Here is a 21899-nt window from a genome sequence, read left to right on the forward strand (position 1 = left end):
TTCTCCATAACGTCTGAGCTTCATTTTTTTCTCTTTTCCTTCTTTCTCTGTTGCTGTTGTCCCCTAATAGAGCACCGTGTTTGTTACAAGAACAGTGAAAAGGTGTCCTCTTTATAGGGGTCTGAAAGGATCCAATGGACAAAAAACTGCTCTACGCTGTAGAATGCTATGTACATGTATTAGGTGTTACAACTGTTACTTTTACTCTTTTACCCTGTATTTCCTTCTCTCAAAACTAGGTTCTCCCTTTCAAGAACCTACTTCCAGGCAAGATTTTTTTTTTTTTCCCCCTGAAAAGACAACATGATGCCTCAGGGTGACCCTCTGCTAGGCTCTGCAACATCAACCCAGTGTCCCATTGGAGGTGTCCCCTCCCTTTGTGTCCTTTCCACCACTTTTCCACAACTCTGTCCACCTGGGCTGAACAGAGACACCCCTTTAACAACCGTGCTTTCTCCCCGCTTCTTACCAGGTCCTTTCTGAGACAGCAGAGAGTTCAAAAACCACCTCAGTCACTAAGGTAAGCCACAGTAACTTGATGCACTACTGAGAAGTCATGCATTCTCTTTTACCCTTGAAAACCCATGGGACTCTCCTCAGTTTCACACTTACTTCACCTGTTCTGGGGCAGAGCCAAGCCGGCCACACCAGCCCACAGCTGTCTGTCCCGCTCAGCCCTCCCACCTGCCCTCCCCAGCCTCCCTCCCCTACGGCCTGGACCAGGTTCTGAGCGCCTTTGTCAGGCCTGAGAGGGAGCTTCTGTAGATGGCTCCAGTTGCTGCTGTCACTCTGGGACATACGTCTGGCTGGGTGCAGAGAGAAGGACAAAACAGGTGTGGCTGCCAAGGAGGGCAGGCCAGCAGGGCTACAGGACAGAAACACCCTTTCTTCACAGAGCAAGAACTGCCAGCTTCCCAGGGGCCCCACTTCAACAAAGCCCATGCCCCCACAGGACCGGCCGGGACAGACTCCCTCACTAGCTCTCCTCACGAGCAAGCCAAGAGGAGCAGGATCCCCACATTCAATGTGTGCAGTGGGGTACGCTTGAAACATGACTTTTAAATGAAAAGCAATACTGATAAGTCAAGAACTAGAATCCAAAATTCACATCTATGGGAATATACAAGTTAAGAGCACAGATTAAGACCTGAGTCCAAATCTTGGCTCACGCTGACTTGATGAGCAAGTTACTTACCTACTTAGTTTTCTCATCTGCAAAATGAGAATGATAAGACCCTAAAAGTATATGGCACACAGTAAGTCTTTGATACATGTGTGCTGTCATTTTTTCATCTCCTAACTGATCTCCTTGCTCCTAGTCTTGCACACTTCACTGTCCACACAGCCATCAAAATGCTTACTCCTCAACAGCTCCCATCATCAACAGCATAAAGCTAGGTCTGTTAACCAGACAGTTAGCCACTTGTGTTCCTGGCACTATCTGATTCTGCTCCACTTCCCAGCCCCAGCTCTGGCCCCACAGAGCCAACCAATATGAGGTTCCCAAGAGCTATGCTTTCTCACTCTCCAGTCTTCACTCTTGCTCTTCCTCCCTCTAATCCTGATCTGCAGATTAGCCCATACCCAGGTCTCCCAGCACACTAGCGCTTAACAGCCTAAAGCTTAACAGCCCATCTTCCAAGAAGCTTCTCTTGACTCCTCAGAGCAGAGGACGCTGCTGGAGTGTACACTGTTGGAGCCCTCCCAGGTCCCCTTTATCAGGCTTCATCCCTTGCCCCCTCCACCCCGCCTTGAGTGGTAGCTAAGAGCTCACAGCTGGCCCTAATCAAAGGGCACCTTTGGTGGACAGATTCTGTGGGAAGGGAATTCGTGCTTGCAGGGCTGCCTGTGGGCTCCAGCTGCAACATATCCTTCCTTGCTTAGCTGTGTCCTTGCTCTATCTTTTTTTTCTCACTACTGGGGATCAAACTCAGGACCTTGCACTTTTGAGGCAGGTGGAGATGCCACTGAGCTAAATCACTAAATCCCCAGCCCTTCCCTGGTCTATCTTGCTTCACTTCCTCCTGACAGCCCTTCTAAAACCCCAGTCACCAAAACCCCTTCTAGCTCCCAGCTCCAAAGAATCAGAACAGCTATTCTCTTCCCTAAACCTCCACGGCTTCCTGTGTATCTTTACTCCACTGGCTACATGTTGTTCTGCTCTGCTTGCACCATTTCTGTGAACAGAGCACCATCACCCAGAATCAGAGCTCCTTAAGTGCGCAGCCTCCTAGATTTTACTCCCTGTGGTATCTCTGGTGTCTACACAGTCCCTGCACACTATGGCACTTAGCAAACATTTGCAATAAATTCATGGGGGCGGGGATTTTAGCTCAGTGGTTTCGCCACCTGCTGCGCAGGTGCAAGGACCCAAGTTCAATCCCCAGTACCTAAATAAAAAAATAAATAAATAAATTCGTGAATGAAACTATACACGAAAATTTAAAACAATCAACAAAATATAACATCATTATTATTACTTGTATTGCTATTCTATTTCACTGATTCTAAGATGCATATTTCCCCCATTCAACATCTCTGAAATCAAGCTGCTTCTTACAATGGACAGCATGTATGGTTTTTCTGCCCCCTCCCATACCAGGTATCGAACTCAGGACCTTGCACTTGCCAGGCAGGCACGGCGACACTGAGCTAAATCACCAGCCCTTATGGTTCGTTTTTTTGTGAGACAGGGTCTTGCTATGTTGCCCAGGCTGGCCTTGAACTCCTGGCTCAAGCAATTCTCCTGCCTCAGTCTCCCAAGTAGCTACCTACCATCACGTGCCACTATGCCCAGCAGGCATGCATGGTTTTATCAGCAGCATTTTCTCTTTCTTAAGTGTATGTAAAATAATGGTGCATATTATAATCAATGGCTCCTTAGGTTCAATGGTGTATGCCATTATTATTATTATTGCTACTGCTACTACTGCTGCGGTTTGGTCTCCTGGGTCCTGGGTCCTGTAGCACAAAATCCACAGAGCTGTGAGGCCCATTATCTAAGCTTAGGAGTGCTCTGACACTCAAGCTTTCATAAAGTAATCTACAATTTTCAGGGATAAGAAGGACTCCTGTGTCCAGATACCTCCAGAAACACATGAAAGCATCCCTATACGATGAAGATAAAGCTCTAGATTAAGAGTTACACGAGCAAATTTCTAAGCCTGTTTCTTCCTTTTAACTTTCCAAATGACCCCAATGAACCTATCTAATGCATCATCAAGCTGCTACTTTATGTCCAATGTGCGAGACCACTGGATCCACCCAGCACCCTGGAAGTCATGATCCCCTTTCAGAGATAAGGAAGTGAAGTTCAAAAAGGTTAAACAACTCTCCCAAGGTCACACAGATGGAATTCGACCCTTAGACTCTGATTCCATCTCTGTCTTATATGCTGGGCATGTGTTTCCCCAATAAGGAAGCTGAGGCTGAGAAGCCATTCTCTCTCACAGGTATATTTTATTTGACCCATTCATTATGTTTTATTTTAAATGAATTTACTGCCAACATTTTTTTTTTAATCTGGAGACAAATTAAAAATCAGGGGTTCTGGTTTGTCATTAAAAAAAAATCAGAACACTGGCCACAGTAAGCCTTCCTTCTTGGAGGTAGAGCTGAGTGCCACTGCAATGCAAGGGCAACTCACATGTTCCAATTTCCTGCTGGTCCTACCCCTTCCTAGGTCATGGGTCACTCCATTTATCATCACATTTGTGCTGGCCTCTGTCGTTTCATTCTCTCTGTTCCCTGCTGGCCTTTGAGTGCATGACCCCTAGTCAGATGAACTCCAGTGCCCCCTTCAGCTTTAAGTCTATCTCCAAGAAAGAACCTTATGAACCTACTTGGGGAGCCACTCATACAAGCCCCTGCCTTCCTTCAAACTCCTGCCCTTCTGCCTCCATCCCAGGAGCCCCCAGGGTCTGTAGCTCATACCCATAGGAAGAGAGCTGAGGGCTGGAATGGCTGTGATGGGGACCAAGCAGGTGTGGGAATGAGTTGGACAAGGTCCAGGAGGATCCACAGTTGCAGGAGATGAGCAGGGTTTGACACATGAGGAAACACAAACAGCAAATCATCAAGAGGAAAAATGTACAGTCTCAGAAACAATTTAGGATATGCAAATTACAACATCATTAACACCCCATTATGGCCCCAGTCAATGTGAAAATAAGTAAATAAATAAGACAACAACACTGCTGTTGGCAGGGCTTTGGGGGAACAGCTGCACATACACTGCTGTGCTACTACTATAAACTGTTTAAATCTTTCTAGAATGTGACTTGGCACTGTGTTGCAAGAGTCTAAGGCTCTGACCTGGTAATTACAGTTGGGGGACTATTTCCCATGAAATTAAAATGCCACCACAAAAGAAGCTCAAAGTGCCTGCATATATCAGCAAATATTAAAATCTATTCATATTATACATAGTAGGATATGATACAATAGTTGAGTAAAATATGAATGGACTCAATACATGGAACAATCTGAAGAAACCATTTGATGAAATCATATGAAATGACAAAATCAGCACAAAGAAACATGTATGAACTTACAAATTGCTAAAACTTCCACAGGAACATTAGAAGCAATCAGAAGAGAATTCTAAACAGTGTAAATTGTTAGGGTGTAATGTTTATTCTATCGAGTCGAGGAAGGTGGTTTAAATAACAATAAAGACAACAGTGATGATCATGATCATGATGTAAGGGCCACTGGACAGGATTTCCTCATCATAAAATATGCTGGGCCAAGGACCCAGGGGACAGGCAGGCCCAGGCACCTGGCTTGAAGAGGGAAGGAGAAGAAATGCAAACTGGGACAGATCTTTCCTTATCTGGAGGACTTTGAAAGACACCTCTCAGGGAAAAACAAAGCTACCCAAATAAACCCACACATTTAACCTCTAACATCCTCAGTGCTAACTTTTACTGCTGCATTTGTGCTCTCAATTTTACTAATACCTTATTTCAGCAGCTTCTGAGGTGATATCAGGGCTCTCTGTGGGCTAGCCTAGGAACCCAACCACCATTTATAGCATTGTTTCTATGGAAATATGTTTCAAGCTTCAAAAAATCAAGCTGCTGAAAACCCTGGGGCACACATGTGATCTCTAAATTAGGGAACTGAGATGAGCTGGGTCCTGAGCTCAGGAAGACAGTTTGCTACATAGATTCTGTGACAGTTAATATTTCAGCCACCAACAGTGATCAGAACTGAGCTCCACGTTATACAAGGTGAGGATGGGGCCTGGGCATCTAAGAATGAACATGATATTCTAGGAAAGCACATGAATAGCTTCTGCCGCCACTACACACACACACACACACACACACACACACACACACACACTTGCACATGAGCATTACTTGGAAGACGTGAAACTGGCCAAAGTACCCCTGATGAACATCCTGGCAAGCCCTGAGCCCACACTCTTCCCAATTCCTCTCTGACTCTGGCAAACCTCCAGCCACAAGGTCCTATTTCAGTCTGATCACAGAACAAAATCTCCAAATTTTTGACAGTTTCAGAACTTGGTTTTAGCGGATATATGCTCAGATATCCCGGGCCCCAGAAGAGCCTGGACATCCCTCCAGATACGCTCTGCACTGTTTCAGTGGCCTCTGTTTTAGCAAGCTCCAACCTGCTCACAAGGTATGTCAGGGGCTCTCCAGCCCACACCCACCTCAGGATTCCAAAAACCACCAAGGAGTCTCCATTTCCTTCCCTGGTTACACTCCTGGCCTGGTCACAAAGAAAGGATGAGCAAGGGCCCTCAGACATCCCCTGTGTCAAGAAAATTTCTCTGTCCAAAGCAAATGCTACCCACTAGGGGCTAACACAAGGATAGTGGGGGTAAGAAGGCCATTCACAGGGCCAGGGATTTAGCTGACTGGTGCCGCACCTGCCTCGAAAGCGCAAAGTCCTGAGTTCAGTCCCCGGTACCAAAAAAAAAAAAAGGCCATTCACCAGACACCCAAGATTCAAAGATGCTACCAATATGAGAAGCAGTCAGAAGAGGGTTGGCTTCTTAGTGACAGAACTACACTTGCAGCTGCAAGTCCCAGCAGAGCTCAAGGCAAGGGGGAGCGGGGGGATTCAGAGAGCTCTGCCAGTTAAATCAGAAATGGACTGGACGAATGAGGGGCTAACACTAAAGAACAATTCTAAATTTAATAGTAAAATATCTGCAACAGTGGAAACACCCAAGACACTACCTTACTAGGGCTCCACCTGGGTGAGGCTAGGCTGCAGGAGTTCAGTTTGCAAAGCACACCCTCCTGCTGCCTGTTGAGAACTGCAAAAGAATCAGCTTCCTTCTGCTGCGGCTGGGCCTGCAGGTGAGTGGGTGGTTCAGAGCCTCAAAGGCTACATGCTCAATGGCTGGTTCCCTGGAAACTCAGGTGTGAACAATGATCTGTGGCTTTGAGGCCACCCAGGGCTGCCTGCACCAGCATGAGAGGCAGAGTCCACGCCGTGAACCCCGAAGTTACACGGTTAGCCAGCCTGTGCAGTCAGGCCAATCTGAGTCCTGCAGCCCCTGCACACAGCAACAGTGGTTGATAAGACAGGGCAGGTCAGTCTTCCTGGTGGTAACAGATGGGAGGCGTAGAGTCCCTCCTTGGCCTCCTTCCCATCTAGATCCAAAGTCTCTGATGTTAAGGCCTGTCTTTTTAAAAAGCATAGATATATATTTCTAAAACAATTACAAACAAATATTCCATGTATAACCTCTTCACCTAAATCCAGTATTTACATTGTGCCAATTTATACTATGGTCAATGTACCCAGTTTTTATGCCCTCATAGTATATGCACATGCAACTTTGTGTTTTATTTATTTTCACCAAAATTCATCAACATTTCCCCATAAATGATCATCTTCATATTAATTTATCAGTGGCACAATACTCCACTGAATCCAGGTATCATGAATTATACAGCCACGTGGAATGCTGAGGCTGTAACAGAATTTTTTACTATTTTAAACAATGCTGCCATAAATATCTTTGTGCTTATAGTTCTTTTCCTTTTCAAAACTATTTCCTTAGAATTAATACTCAACAGTAATACTAATAGGTGAACGGAAATTAATGTCTTACAGTTTCAAGATCTACATGTTAAAGAATATATTGTTCTGTGTGCATTACCTGGACTATTTTCCAAAGTTGTTTTCCTGACCACACCTCTTAATCCCACCAATCAAGATCCACTCTGTCTGTATATGGGGGGGGTATTTTTGTGTTCTTTGCTTTTTTGTGTTTTTCCCCCCAGTGCTAGGCATCAAACCCTGGCCCTCACTCATGGGTGTACTTTTCTTTGTGGGGGGGAGATGAATCCACTCTTGAAATGCACTTTTTCCAGCTCCCCAGTTTGCTAAGTATCCAGACTAGCATGCTGATTGAATGGATGTTGGAGGCAGTACAATTGATTTGCTGTGGAGACTTAAGGAAGGAAGACAGAAAGATGTAGATAGGAAGGTAGAAATGCTGGGATGGGTAGGGGAGAGCAGGACTTGTGGGGAAAAAACAAAAGCAGATCCTCCTAAAATGACCCAACACCTCCTTAGGCACAAAAACCATCCCACTCACAACCCAGGATCCCCCTGGGATTCTGGAGTTTATATAAAGACACACATTGATGGGTTCCAAAAAGGGCTCCTGGAAATACCATGTGCTTCTAGAGTCTTAAAACATATTTTGTGAACAACCTAAATCAGGCATTCACCAGTGATCTGATAAACCCAGGCACAAGTGAGCTCTGCCTTAAGAATGGCTCAGCTTGGGGCCAGGGATTTAGCTCAGTGGTTCTGGCACCTGCCTCACAAGCGCAAGGTCCCAAGTTTGATCCCCGGTACCAAAAAAAAAAAAAAAAAAAGAATGGCTCAGCTTTAAGAAGGAAAAGTCTTAAAAGAAAAAAAAAGCTTTCTTTAAAAAAAAAAAGAAGGAAAAGTCTTTTAAGAGAGAAAGTCCAACTCATCAGCCATAGTGGAAAAGATGCTCCCCTAGGCACTAAATGTCATACAGACCCAGGATATCTAGTCAATGATGGGACTGCTCCTCGAGAACTGCAGGTCCCACTGTGAGGCACCATAAAGATACCACCTCCAAGGCTCTATCTACTCATAGGCATGTGGAATTTCCAAGTGGGAAAGATCCTTATGTCGTCTAACTCCTTCATTATATAAAGAGACCCTGGGTTCCTGCTTTGGGGCCCCACTGTACCCTGAAGTCACGGTCAGAGGATCTGTTCCTCTCTGCCCTCCAACCGGAAGAGCCACAGCTGCCTCTGATGCCCTTGTGACCAAGCTGAACAGGGCTTTCATTTGAAAGAGCCCCAGTCTCTCCTCCCATAGTCTGCTGACTTGCTCTTCCTTGTTCCTTCTGACCAAGGCCAGAAGACAGTAGTGCAGGACATGAAGAAAGGAGAGGTCCTTCAAGGACATCTGGGATCTATCCTTCAGGCTCGGAAGGGAAGTCCCTGCCACCTTTAAACCAGCTCCTCACCTCAGGTGCCTTCTAAGGGTGTCCTGTGAGAATACTCCTCAGAGTGAACTAGGCCAGTTGCTGGGCTTTGTGTCCCCAAATCCCCTTCCCACCCTCACCAGGGTCTTGTTGGCAATCTCAAAGAAACAGTGGAGCTGCCAAGGTGCTAAGGGAGGATGGGGACCACCAAAAAGTAGCTCAACAAGCACATCTGACCATCAGAGTATAGGTCCCATTGCACCCTTCTGGCCCCACTAGTGGACACCTACTGGATGCTAAACACAGTTCTAGACTGGTAGAAGACCAGTAAGTTCAAAACTGCATGTTTCTTTTTTGTTTGTAAGGAAATTAATTCCTTTGCCTAAGGGTGCTGGAGGTGAGTGAACAAGACTTCAGTCAAGGTGCCTTTGCTTCAAAGAGCTATAACTAAAAGATATGAGGACAAGAAGGGGCATAAATGCACCATTTGGGAGGTAATAAAACCAGGCAAGGACATGACCAGTGATGTTGATAGCATCAGGCAAGCAAAGCCCTAATTCCTAGAGCTCTCTTAGATAAGACACTGGGGAGACCATCTTAACCAGGCTAACATCTTCAGAACTGTGGAGAGGAGCCTGCTGGTGTCACCTGAGCAGCCGGAGCACCAGGAACCTCAACTGATCCACAAACCAAACCTGAAGCCAGAACTCCAATCTCTAGTCTGAAAAGCAAGGTGGTACTTCCCAAACACCCTGAAGCCCTGTGAATCCCACCTATCCCTAGAAGAGGAGCAGGAGAGCACCAAGCCTTGGCCTTTGTTCTCATGAGGCAGCACTAAAGTTTTCCAAGTGGAATCAAATGCGCTGAGAGGATCCAGATGCTGGGATGACCATCCTTTTCCACTGGAATAGTTTCATATTCCAGTGGAGAAATTCAAATCTAATGAAATGCTCAGATCTCCAGAACATAAAATTCTAAAGCTCAGCTGGAGGCTAAGGATTTGAAAAGATCTCCAAAAAGACTAAGGTGAAGATGTATATGTTTTCTGTGGCCCAAGGAGGATGTCTTGTCTCTTCCTCCTACATCTAGCACTCCCCAGTCATCCCGATCTGAGCTCCAGATTTCTGGGGGATACTTGTTCATCTAACAGGTACAGCCCTCCCCTGGTTTCAGGCACTGGCATTGAGTCTGGGAGACAGAGTTTTCCCTGTCACTGGGGAAGCTGTAGCCTCCAGAGCTTTGCCTTCAGGACTAACAGCAAGAACATGACCTAGGCTGGGCCAGATGTTCAGCCTGAGCTTTGCCCCTAAAGGTGGTGATACAAAAAGGCAGGAAGAGGGCCAGTAATTTAGCTCAGTGGTTCTGGCGCCTGCCTCGCAAGCACAAGACCCCGAGTTTGATCCCCAGTAGCCCCCCCCCCAAATGTATCATAGCATATTTTAGGGCTGGGGATTTAGCTCAGTGGTTTCACCACCTGCTGTGCAAGCATAAGGACCCAAGTTTGATCCCCGGTACAAAAATAAAAGCAGGGAGAGGTCAGAAATCATTCTGGAGATGGTAGGTAGCATCCAGGTGTGCAGATAGCACTGATCCCAGGCCAGTGTTTTCATCATTTTGGCTTTGATTCTGGCCACCCAATTTCCCACAAGTCTGATTGATTCTACACCTCATTCTGTAGCCTTCCAGGACATTCAGTGAGCCAACAGATTTCTTTCTAGTAAGTTCCTTTTTTCCTCAATTTAGCCAGAACTGGATTCTACTATTTATAGACCAAGGACTTGGAATACCCCAGTATCTCCTACTTGTACACAGGCTCCTCTAGCCACTAAGACAAAACTGTGCTCAAGCTTCCATCTTTTCTTCTGTGAAAAATCTAATTAAAATATTCACACCATCCAAGAAAAACACAAACACTTAAGAATGCAAATACAGTATGGGCAAATGCCATAAAAACTAAATACAACAACCCTGGTCCTGGATCTGACCAAATGCCCTAGTTTAGGAAATAAAATACCAGAAATTAAAGGCAATCCTGTTGCCTTGGGCTCTTTCCTATCTGCCACCAGCAAAGGAAAAGGTAGACTTGGAGTCAGGAAACTTGGGTTGTATGACTTGCACATGCCACTTCAATTGGGGCAGGTGAGATCCCTGTACCACCTGCTTCACAGGAGGTTACAGCAAATGAGGAGCTCTACTGGCAAAGCCCCAGCACCTCCTAGTTCCTAAATCAATACATCGTTTCAGAACTCTTGACTTCCCACAGCTCAATAATTGATCGATTTCAACTCAATTTAAGAAATACTTACGGAGAACTTCAAATGCGTGACACACTATACTATACGCACAAAATCATGGTCCCTGTTCTCATAAATCCAAGGCTCACTTCTTCTTCAGCTCTCCTGACACCCCTGACCCCTGAGTTTTTTTCCTTCTTCACCATCAGTTCTTTCTCTGTGCCTGTTGCTAACTCCCTTCAGCTGCACCTCTTAAATGGTGTGCCCCTCATTTCTTCTGTATGCTCCTTTTGAATGATGCCATAGGCTTCCTGAGCTCTAGCTGCCTTCTGTGTAATGGCGATCCCCAAATATCTGCTTCAAAATTTCTGACAAAGGGGCTAAAGGGAAATGATCAGGTTTATCTGGAAGTTGTCTCAAGGCTGCAACTGGACAATAAACCATCATTTTTATTGAGATGATGTTTATTTGAAATGGTCTGGTTAGTGGAAGTTATGTGGGGTAGAGAGCCCAGTACCCCCCATACCATCTCTTGGGGAATCTTCTGCCCCAAACCCTACTGGACAGTTCTCTTAGATGTCCCACAGGCTCCTACATCTCCACATGGCTGAAATTAGATTCACCGTCTTTCCTTTACAATCTGCTTCCTTCTGTCTTGAATAAAAAACTGTGTGAACTCTTTGACTTCTCCCTCATACTGGGTCCTCAAAGCCTCTCAACTCATCTCAACTTTGACACTTTCCTTGCTCCTGACTTCCTCCTCCTCCTTGAAGAAGCAACTGCTCAGACTCAGACTCACTCCCTCTTGCCCCAGTGACCATAAGGAACTCTTCACTAGTGTTTCTATTCACAAGTGCCCATCTTCCTCCACCTCCAGTCAATCTCCACACTGCAGCTGAGTGATCTTCCAAAAACAAAATCTGGACACCCCGCCTGCCTCACTAGCACAAGGTCCTGAGTTTGATCCCTGGTACCGGAGGGGGGAAAAAAAAAAGATCCAAAAACAAAATCTGATCCACATCCCAAATATACATTTCATCTAGTCCTCAGAGGCTCCCTACTGGTTTGGTCCAAAACTCTTAATAGACATGCATGGGAGGCCCATCACCCAGCCCGGCTGCCTCCTTCCCACATGCTGCTTTGAGCCCTATGACTTACAGCTGATTCTCAAGAACACCGGTTGTGTCATGCCTCCAAGTCTTGCCTGAGCTGTTGTTCCCTGTGTCCAGAATGCCGATTCCCTTTGCCTTTTGATGGATGCCTACCCACTTCTCAGGCTCCTCAGGCAGCCTCTGACCCCCCACCCCCAGCAGTCAAAGGAACAGTATGTGGCATGAGACCATCCTAAGCCTTTCCTGACTTTCACTTTTCCCTAATGCTGGGAGAAGTGACCAGTCCTCCTCTGAGTCTAAGAGACTCTGGAATACGCTCACATTGACTTCTGTGGTCCTTACCTGCTCTTGCTTTTTAAAAGTACACAACTGATAGAGGGAGAAGAGGAAAAGGGGGTGTAAAAAGAATTAAAATGTGTTATGTACATGTACCAAGTCCCCACAATGAATGTAATCATTATGTACTGCAAGCATATACAAATAAAAATGAAAACTTTTAAAAAGTGCGTGACTATATCCCTCACAGACTGTGAGCATTTGAAGCTTGAACTTTATCTTTATATCCCTATAAATATATATAAGCACAGAACCAAGCACTCAGTAAGGGCTTAATAAATTCATGTTGCAGCTAGGGATTTAGCTCAGTGGTTCCACCGCCTGCCTCGCAAGTGCAAGGTCCCGAGTTCGATCCCCAGTACCAAATAAATAATAAATAAATTCATGTTGAATGAGTGAAAGAATAAAGGGTGAGGGAAAATACCTTACAAACTATATGGGCAAGGTCACTATTGCTGTGCCCATGGCCAGTTTTTTTTCTCCATAAACAGAAATGTCAGATCCTAAATCCCATCAGCTAGGTGAGCACAGCCTCCTTGAAGAGATGTGGAAGAAAGAAGAAATCCTGAGCTTTTCCACCTCTTCTAGTGCGAAGTCACAAGGGCCTCAGGGAGTAGAAACTGTTGGCTTCTAAGTTGCCCCAGAGAACACACAGAGGAAGTAGATACTGATTGGTGCTGGTAGATTCCTTGCAGACCTCTTTTACTGGCTTACAATAGGGAGGCTGGGGAGGGGGATAAGGAGAGGCCACGAAGTGGGCCAGGGCTTTAGAGAAAAGTACCTGCTACACATCAAGGACTTGGCAACCCAGGCTTAAAGCTTTCATCTCCAATCCCAGATGAACACACTGCAGCTTAAACCTATTCCCTGGTTCTCTTCTCCATTGAATCCTGCTCACCTATTCTAAGAGTCTTTCTTTTTCACCTCATACAGTTTATTTCCTAACTTATAGTCCCCATGGTCTATCTTCCCATGAGACAATGGAATATCTCAGTATGTTCATTTAACTCATGCAGATTCAAACAGTCAAACTTACCACAAGAGAAGAGAGAAAGTAAGGGATATACAGAAGGAAAAAACAGAATAGAAGAAAACACAGCCATGCAAACTTACTGTTCCAATGAGCAACGAGCCTGGGTGAAGAGCCCTAAGCCCAGTGTGGTGGGGATATCATAATATAAGCATCTCTACATGCTGAGTGAGATCGCAGCATATAAACACACACCTATTTCATACTGCATGGCCCCCACTGTACCTGGTGCTCAACCTTAGAGACTACAACAACTTCTAAAGTTAGAGGAACAGGTTAAGATATGTTTGAGTATCAAAAGCCAATAGGTCTGTTGCCTACCTGGTATTTTCCTAAAGTACTTGCAAAGTTAATCTCAATTTTATTTTTCATCTTACACACTGACTACTCCATCAAATTCCATCTTCCCAGTGACAGACTGACCATCAGTCAGCTCTTTCTCTCCGGGTGTGACCTGTCTCAAATTTTTTTCTATCTGCTGAGATTACATCTGGAAGGGTAGTTGAAAAATGTCAAATTGCAGCTGCCTAAAACAGGAGTACTGGAGGATTGAAGAAATGAAGATTAGAGGATGGAAAATTCACTTCCTCAAAGTTTTAAGTAATCACATTTATCAGAATTTTTTTATGGCTTCTGGGCTTTGTATCCTTTTTAAGAAGGTCTTTCCTCCACAGTTAAAACATATCTTTATTTTTCTAATTCAATTGCATTTATATACATAGTAATCTCTTTTGTCTATACTGAGATTATGTTTAAGTCTTACTTTATACTACATATCTTTTGAATTTTGAACTATGTGTGTGTACTAGCTTGTCAAACAGAAAACCAAGAGGGCTGGGGAAGCAGTTCAGTGGTAGAGTGCTGGCCTAGCATGTGAAGGCTTGGCTTCAATCCCCACTACTACAAAAAACAAATAGAGGGCCGGGGATTTAGCTCAGTGGTTTCGCCGCCTGCTGTGCAAGCGCAAGGACCCGAGTTTGATCCCTGGTACCAAAAAAAAACAAATAGAAAATTAAGGGTAAAAAGAATCTACCAGATTTTAATTTTAAATAAAACAAAAAAGTTAAAGAATCCTGCTTATAGGTTATATTTTATGGTATACAAATTATATCTCAATTTAAGAATCTAGCTTTTTTGTTTTGTTTTGGGGGTTTTTTGTTGTCTTTTTTTTTTTTTTTTGGTACCAGGGATTGAACTCAGGACCTTGCACTTGCAAGGCAGGCAGCAGAACCACTGAGCTAAATCCCCAGCCCAGAATCTGGCATTTAAGGCAAGGCTGTGATTCAGTTTGAGGACTTTGGGGAGGCAACAAAGCCCCACTCATCAAGCCTAATCTCAGGGTTTAGCTGGGATCTCCCCAAGACTGAGCTTCATGGTTTAGCCTAGTTTTATAGGGTAAACACGGAATGGACAAAGCAAGCCTGAAGCCAGCCAGGAAGCAGCAATTTGCCCTGCTCTCAAGTCTTGCCTGAGAATTGGTCCTACCTTCTACCAGTCAAGCTCCCCCATGCTGAGGCAACCCTACACCCTCAAAACTGGCACCAAGGCATAGAGCATCATAGGGCAGGGCAGTTGGGTCAAACGAGGACAAGGAGGAGCCAGTGTTCAACCAGGACAGATACTGTTTGGCACCCAGCGGGGAAAGGTACTAGAAATGGAGAAAACTAATGAAGTACAAAGCCATGGGAGCCAGGGAAGACCAACAGGCGGGTGGAGGCAGGTTTGGGTTAATGTTTAGAATTAGGATGAGGAACCATGGTTCTTAGCACTGGGCTTTTGTGTATATCTATGCACAAGTGGACAAAATGGAACAGCTACTGCCATTTGAATCATGGTCATCATTAATTGTTTACTGGGACTTGCTATGAATAGAGCACCAGGTTGGGGATATAAAGATCTACAAAATAGGGACTTCCAGTTTAGTTTAAAAGTCATAGGTTTGCCAGGGATTTAGCTCAGTGGTTTCGCCACCTGCTGCACAAGCTCAAGGACCTGAGTTCGATCCCCGGTACCAAAAAAAAAAAAAAAAGTCATAGGTTTTATTCATCTAAAAGCACATTTAAGCAGCTGAACAAAGTATCTAAGAAAAGCCTTGGCCCAAAGGAGAAGATGAAAATCTTTATACCAGGATTCAAGCTTTTCCTTGACACAAGGCCCCAGGTGGACGTTCCTGGAGTCCTGAGAGGGACTCACTTGGTGAGTTAGGGAAAATCTAAAGGTACATGAACAGGACTAAAAGGGGAGCAGGACTAAGCCAAGTAGAAGAGAGGAAGAGTAAGGCATCCAGGCCTCCGAGGCAGCATGGAAGTTAGGGATACTTTTCACTGATGGCTTGGACAAACACCCAGAGAGAGTCACTGGATCAGGGCTATGAATTAGGACAGGAGAACAGTGAAGGCCAGACCCCTGTGTGGAAGGCCCTCACTGCCAGCCTAAAAGTTTGACTCTCACTATGCAGACAGTGGGGAACCACTGAAGGTTGCTGAGGAGGAGGGTGACCCTTGCAAACAGGCATTTTAGGAGAGATTACAGAGCAGCCCTTTATCTGAGGCTTATTCAAAGCCGTGTGTATTTCAAGTGGCACTTGAGACAGAAAGTCATAACGCTTTTGCCCTGTGTCATGTAGACCAGAAAAAGAAGGTTTAAGGGTCTCACAAAGAGATGCTTCAATGAGAATGAGGAATGAAGGGGGATGTTTTAAAGAAGGAACCAAATCTGTAGGACAGAATGGCCAGCCACAGCATCTGGAAAAGTGCAGCTCCTTTTCAAGTCTGGAATGCCCTCTTCAGCTGTGGGTGCTTGGCCTCCTTTTTTGGAGGTGACTTGTGAAGTCAAAACTCTGGGTTGTGGTGTAGGGAGTCATCAGCCAGGAAGAGGCAGATGAACAGAAACACAAATATCAGTCCTGGACAGCATGAAAGGCCTCCATTCTAAGACCACCCTCTTCCATGGGACTTCTCTATCTGCCTCTCTCAGTAGCATCCTGGGGTTCCAGAGCTGCTGAGCTCCCTAAATACCTCCAGTATTTTGTCCTCCTGGAACAATAAAATTATTTTTTAAATCTGTCAACTTCTGAATCAAGAGCTTTTCCATCACTGTCTAATTGCGCATAGCAAGGCAGCAGGTAGGGGTGCTCAGGAGCATTTACATAAAGTGGGAGAGGAAGTCAGGATTAAGTTTCCTGCCTTAAACTAGGCTGTGTATCACTGCAGGGCAAGCTCTGTGAATGCAGAGGAAGTTAATAAAAGGGTCTGAGTTTTGGGCAAAAATCAGCCAGGGTGAGCCAAAGATATGGGTGGACAACTGTTCCGGGTAGTTCCATAACTCCAGGGAGCCCAGCTTCCTGCTTTGTCTGGTCCCAGAGGGCCTTTGGACACTTTTTATCTCTGCATGCTTCTACATAAACACTAAGGATCTCAAACTCATACTTTTCTTTGTTTTGAGGTCAGAAGGGAATGTACTCCTCTCCTGCCCCTCAAGCCACACACTGGGCACCATTAAGCCCTCACTAAAGTTGTCCTGGTCATGTGATACAGCTAGCCAGGAACTGAGAGTCAAGTTCAGTAAAAGCCAAGTGTTTCTGACCAGGGATTTAGCTCAGTGGTTCAGCAGCCTGCCTCACAAACACAAGGACCCAAGTTCGATCCCAGGTACAAAAAAAAACCCAAAAAAAACTCCAAGTGTTCCTAAAACAGGGGTTGTGCAACCACTGGTGACTCCTACTGCAGTGAGGGTTTTGCTCTAAACCTCATTCCCCTATGGCTACTTTGACCTCCTATTTCAGACTTTCCAAAACTGTCCTGATTTTACATTTTGTTCTCCAGTCTCTGGAAGCATAAAGGTACCTGCTAGCGACTGTGCCCTATTATTACGGTTTCATAAACAGTCACTGTGCCCATGACACACAGCTGGCAGGAGGCTGCAAAACAGCATTTTCCTTCCAGGTGCATGAAGCTCAGTTGCTCCATTGGGGAGAAGGCCTGGAGGAGCTCCAGCATGCCAGGGTCATCAGTGCCTACCACTATGACCAGAGTGGCAGCCCAGGCACTGGGTGATGGGTGATGCCACTGAGTCACCCAGCAACCTAGCAGGGCTAAGAAATGCCCCATGCGCCTTCTGCCTAGGACAGGATGTGAGCGGATTGTGATTTGGGATGGCTCTGCACAAATCCAACATGAGCTTTTTAAATTTGGAGCAGAGGACTGTTCGATAGCTCTACTACAGCTGGCTGCCTCTGAGGCCCTCAAGGAGGACTGTGCCCCTCCTCAGCACACTTTCAGGCTTGGGTCGCTTCATTCAGGGCAGCCTCTTAGCAGATGTGAGGACCCCCAACTGGCTCTTTACTGCAAGCTTACTCTGGAAGTAGGCCTGGGGCTCTGCAGGAGAAAATGTGCATGAGTCACTCCTCTGCCTCCCTTCCCGACCCCACCCCAAACACCAGCACCACACGTAGTCTCAAAGCCCCAGCACTTTGCCTTTGGCCACAGAGCACATTTCCCCTTGGCCCAGAACACAATAAAGAAAATGGGACCCACCTACTAAGTTTCTGCAGCTGACACTTTAAGGTTCAAAGTCCACTGGCCAACTCAGATATACATGGCGTGGTGTGTCTTTGCAGCCAGCCCCAGTCCACCACTCAGGCAATTTTGCTAATTCAAACGGCTTTCCCGGTTAGGGAGGGTGATAGCCATCTCCTATCTCCTTTTCCTGCTGACGTCAGCCCACATTTTCTCCAGACACAAACGAAGGTACAATTCCTGGCAGTTTTCAGGCTGCCTAAGGAGTGGTGGGATCCAGCCCTCCAGAGCCCACACCAACTGTGGCTTTTGGCAAAGGTTAAAGTAGAGGCAAGGAGAACAAATCACCTAGCTAAGGTTAAAAGGCAAAAGAACAGAGAGACACAGCTCCGGCCCAGATCAACCCTGGGCATTTGCAATGCAAATCTGCATTTTGTTCACCACCACCAAGGCCTTGCACAATAGCCTGTGTATAAACACGCCAACAATGCCTGACTGTGCAATCAGGCTGTAATTACAGGCCGGCAGGAAGCTGCTGCTAGGAACTGCACCATTCACCCTCTAGATATCCCATCTCGGAGTCTCCTCGGCTCGTAGGCACATTCCTGCACATAACACCGTGTCCCCGTTGCCGCTGCAGCTGCCACACCGCTGTTATGGTTGCACACTCAAACCAGGGAGCGAGGGCGCCAGCCGCCCTGCCCGCCAAGCCCCAAGTTACTCCACAGGGTCACCATACACTTCTCAGCTGTCCTTTAAAAACAGAAAACAAAACAAAACAAAAAACTCTCCTCTGTGTGGCTAGTGAGGCTACCAAGGGTGGCGGGAACTACCGTCAAAGTTCCCAGGCACATTCCTGCAGCCCTAGCAGTTTTAGAAAACAGAAAAGAACGAGATACCACAGAGTCCACTGGAAACGGCTTTCTGGGTTTTATATAGAAAACACTCACATATGTACGTGGGTGTGGTGACAGTTTTTATGGTTAAATTGCAAAGTGTTAGGCCTTACTGTGGCGGGGGGGAGGAAGCGGTGTGCGGGAGTAGGGGCAGCAGGAGTCAGGAAAGATAGGAGGGATTTGGGAAGGCGGGCGGTCTGGGAGCAATTCGGGTTTTGTTTACTGTAAATGAGTAGGGTTGTGTTCCCAAACTTCTGGGTTACTCTACTCTTCATCATTGTAGGACTGAGAAATAAAAGTGGAGGAAAAGTTCCTTTAACTTCTTTCCTGCAACCTCGTCAAGGGCTGCGAAGAGGAAGAGGACGTTTCCCAGGGAAACAGCAGGCAGGGGCTATGGGGCCGCTGCGCCCAGCCTGTAGGGATGGGGCTCAAGGCGGAGGGTTCGCCCCAGACATAGGCCAGCGAAGCCCCTTCCCCACACCTCTCTTCTCGCAAAAGGCGCCCAGAACGGTCCCGGCTGCAGCGCTGTCTGCTGAAAGTCCCGTACCAAAGCAGCGACTCTAGGGGCGCAGCCAAACCCCCACCCCCGCCGCCCAGTTCCGCCCCTGCAGCGCCCCCGCACCCCGGCGTGCAGCCCAGCCCCTCCTGCCCCTTCCCAACTCGCGTGCCCAAGGCCGAGCCCCACGACGGCGCCCCGGCGGTCCGCGGCTCACCTGCGCGCTGGGTCCAGGTGCTGCTCCGAGGGGCGCGGGGCGCAGGCGGGCGCGGCCTGCAGACTCAAACTTTGTTGCTCTCGGGACGGCGCAGTCGTCACTTCCTCGCGGAGCCGGCGGCGCGGCCCCGGCTGTGACCCAGCAGCTCGCGCGGCGGCGCGCCGAGCCCTGCATCCGCCCGCCAGCACCCCCAGTTCCGCGCGCCCCAGACCTGGCGCCCGCGCACGGCTTTGGGCGCCTTGGGCACTCGGGGAGCGAGCAGCCCTGCGCTGGCGGCCTCCGAGCTGCAGCCGCGTCCTTTCTGTCCGGGGTAGCGCGTCGGCGACGCAGCACTGAGGTGCCCTAATGTCTGGTCTGCAGGGTGGTCTTAGGGTTCTGGGCCCCCTCCGGGGGGCGGTGTTAAAGGGACCCCAGAGCTAGGATTTGGGGAGAAACACCCCTGCACACGGGCACACACAAGGGGTAGGGGAAAGAGAAGGAAAAGTTTTTCAGTTTGGTGCTTAGGTTAGAAAGGTCAAGTGAGAAAGGAGTGTGCTCTGTGTTTTCCTAAATAATCCCTAAACTGGGCCTTCAAACACGGGTCTCCTATCCGTACGTTCCTCAAAAGGTCTGCACGATTGTTCCGTTCTTTTCGCGGGCGTAGGGCGTTTACCACGTGTTATAACTTCCGGGGCTATTTCAGCTCCCAAATTGGGGCTGCAAAATGGTCGGTCTGTTCTAGTCCTCCTCTGCCAGTTTCCACCTCTTCCTCTTGCTCCAGTCTCAGATGTCGTTAGGGGGTGATGTATTTGGGTTTTCACCACCGCACAAAAGTGGCTTAGAGGGTAGGGTGGAGTCCTGAGCACAGGCGCTGCAGGCAATAATAATTTTGAAATTTATCCTTGCCCAAGATAAATTTACTCACCGTTTTAAAAAGCTACAACGGAAAGTCACCTTTTAGGTTTCCTTTTGGGGGGGGGGGGGTCCTGATAAGTAGCAACAAAACAGTTAAACAGCAGTATTCGAGAAAAATTCCCATTGCCCCAAAGCTGGAGGGGAAAACGGGATTAGCCTTTGCTGTGGTTTACAAAAAAAGCAGACAGTGGAAACTGCAGTTGGAGGGCTTTCCTAGCAAACATTAGCTTCATTGTAGCTTGCAATGGAAAACAGGGACCTCTGAAAAGCCGTTCAAAAACCTCAGTGAGGGCTGGACAATTTTCCCTTTTTCCCCCAAATACGCTCCAGTTACTAATGCACACTGGCCAGGTAAAAGCTCCCTTCCAATGCTTCATCTTTTTACCAAAGCACAGGAAACCATAGGCTTGAGTGAAGGCTTTGTCCAGAAAGGTGGATGTATGTGAGACTGATGGAAAAGGACATCTGGAAAATGATCCCCAGGTCTGTGTAAATACCTCACGGGAAGCCACACATTCACCCAAAGACTGGGAGCGTGAAGATCCAAGCTCTCCTAGCAACGTGAAATCCTCCACGTTGCAGCTGTTGCTGTGTTCTAATTGCTACTGAGACATTAATGGCACATTATAAATACAAAATGTACCATGTAAGAAAAGCAATATTGCTTTAAGAAATAAGTGCATATTTAGACTCGATAATTACAATTCTCTGAAATTTTTATTACATCACACTACTGTGGTGGAAGGGGGAAGGGATGCCCATTTCAGTTTTGTAATAGAAGTAACTCTTTAGTGTGTTCTGCTTAAGGGAACCAACCAATGAGTAGAAAAGATGTCCGCCATGCTTCTAAAGACAATCATGATACTCCACGTTTGCTAAAACAAGAGCAGAATATTTTGTTCAGGACTGTACTTTTAAATTCTCAGTCACCATTTCATGAATATTCAGTATTTCTGTGTACCCAGGAGTAATCAACAGATGTTGTAAATGTGAGAAGGGCCTGACACAAATGCACACATACACACTGCTTTTTGTCTACACAGGGTAGCATTTGCTGGAGTTCCAGGCCACTATGTGGAGCCTCTAACAACAGCCTCTAAAACAGCTCCCTGACATTGAACTCAGCCTCTTAGTTTCATATCCTCTTTTTAAGTGTAAGCTGTACCCACTGACTCAATCCTAACAGAATTACTGCCAAAGTGATGTGATGTCAATTCTGAGACTATGTTGTAAAAAACAAAAACAAAACTATGGGTTCCATCTTGGGTGTTCTCTGTCTTTCATTCCATTTTGGATTGCTTACTGAGGAGAAGGAGGTCAGGGCTCAGGACTGTGTCCTAAGGCAGCCCTGTGGAGACGGTCTGAGGCCTGCCAACAGCTACTTGAGTTTCCTCCATGCCAATCAAACCTTCCAATGATACCTTTAACCCCAGCCAACAGCATGACTACAGCCTACCCTCAGCTAAGCTGCCTGCATTCCTGACCCACAGAAATCCTACAATAACAAATGTTTGTTGTCTTAAACTGCTGTGTTTTGAGCCACAGATAACTAATACAGAGACAGAGAAGTCAGCAGAGTCCCAGTGACAACCCCACTTGGTCTTCCTGATCCCACATCTGGAAAAGATAACGTGGAGGGAAAAAAAATCAAGGGCCTGACCCAGATTTAAGTGCAGTACATAAATCCCAAGAACAGAAGCCCTGGC

The 21899-nt window shown here is 46.6% G+C and overlaps 1 protein-coding gene across 5 annotated transcripts in view; it reads right to left on the minus strand.

The window, feature by feature from the left end:
• Mideas (mitotic deacetylase associated SANT domain protein) overlaps window positions 1-21899 on the minus strand; it is a 127008-nt gene that overhangs the window by 46437 nt on the left and 58672 nt on the right. For 2 of the 5 annotated variants that reach the window (XM_087195081.1, XM_004837226.4), the window contains exon 1: window positions 19300-19450. The exons of the other annotated variants lie outside the window; for them this stretch is intronic. The gene's annotated coding sequence lies outside the window, so the exon portion shown is untranslated. Of the gene's footprint in view, window positions 1-19299; window positions 19451-21899 lie in introns of those variants that run through there. 5 annotated transcript variants of the gene reach the window in all.

The sequence above is a fragment of the Heterocephalus glaber genome, unplaced genomic scaffold, assembly GCF_053883595.1.
Source record: "Heterocephalus glaber isolate CG9 unplaced genomic scaffold, H.glaber_assembly_v1.0 deba00001608, whole genome shotgun sequence".
Classification (NCBI taxonomy): domain Eukaryota; kingdom Metazoa; phylum Chordata; class Mammalia; order Rodentia; family Bathyergidae; genus Heterocephalus; species Heterocephalus glaber.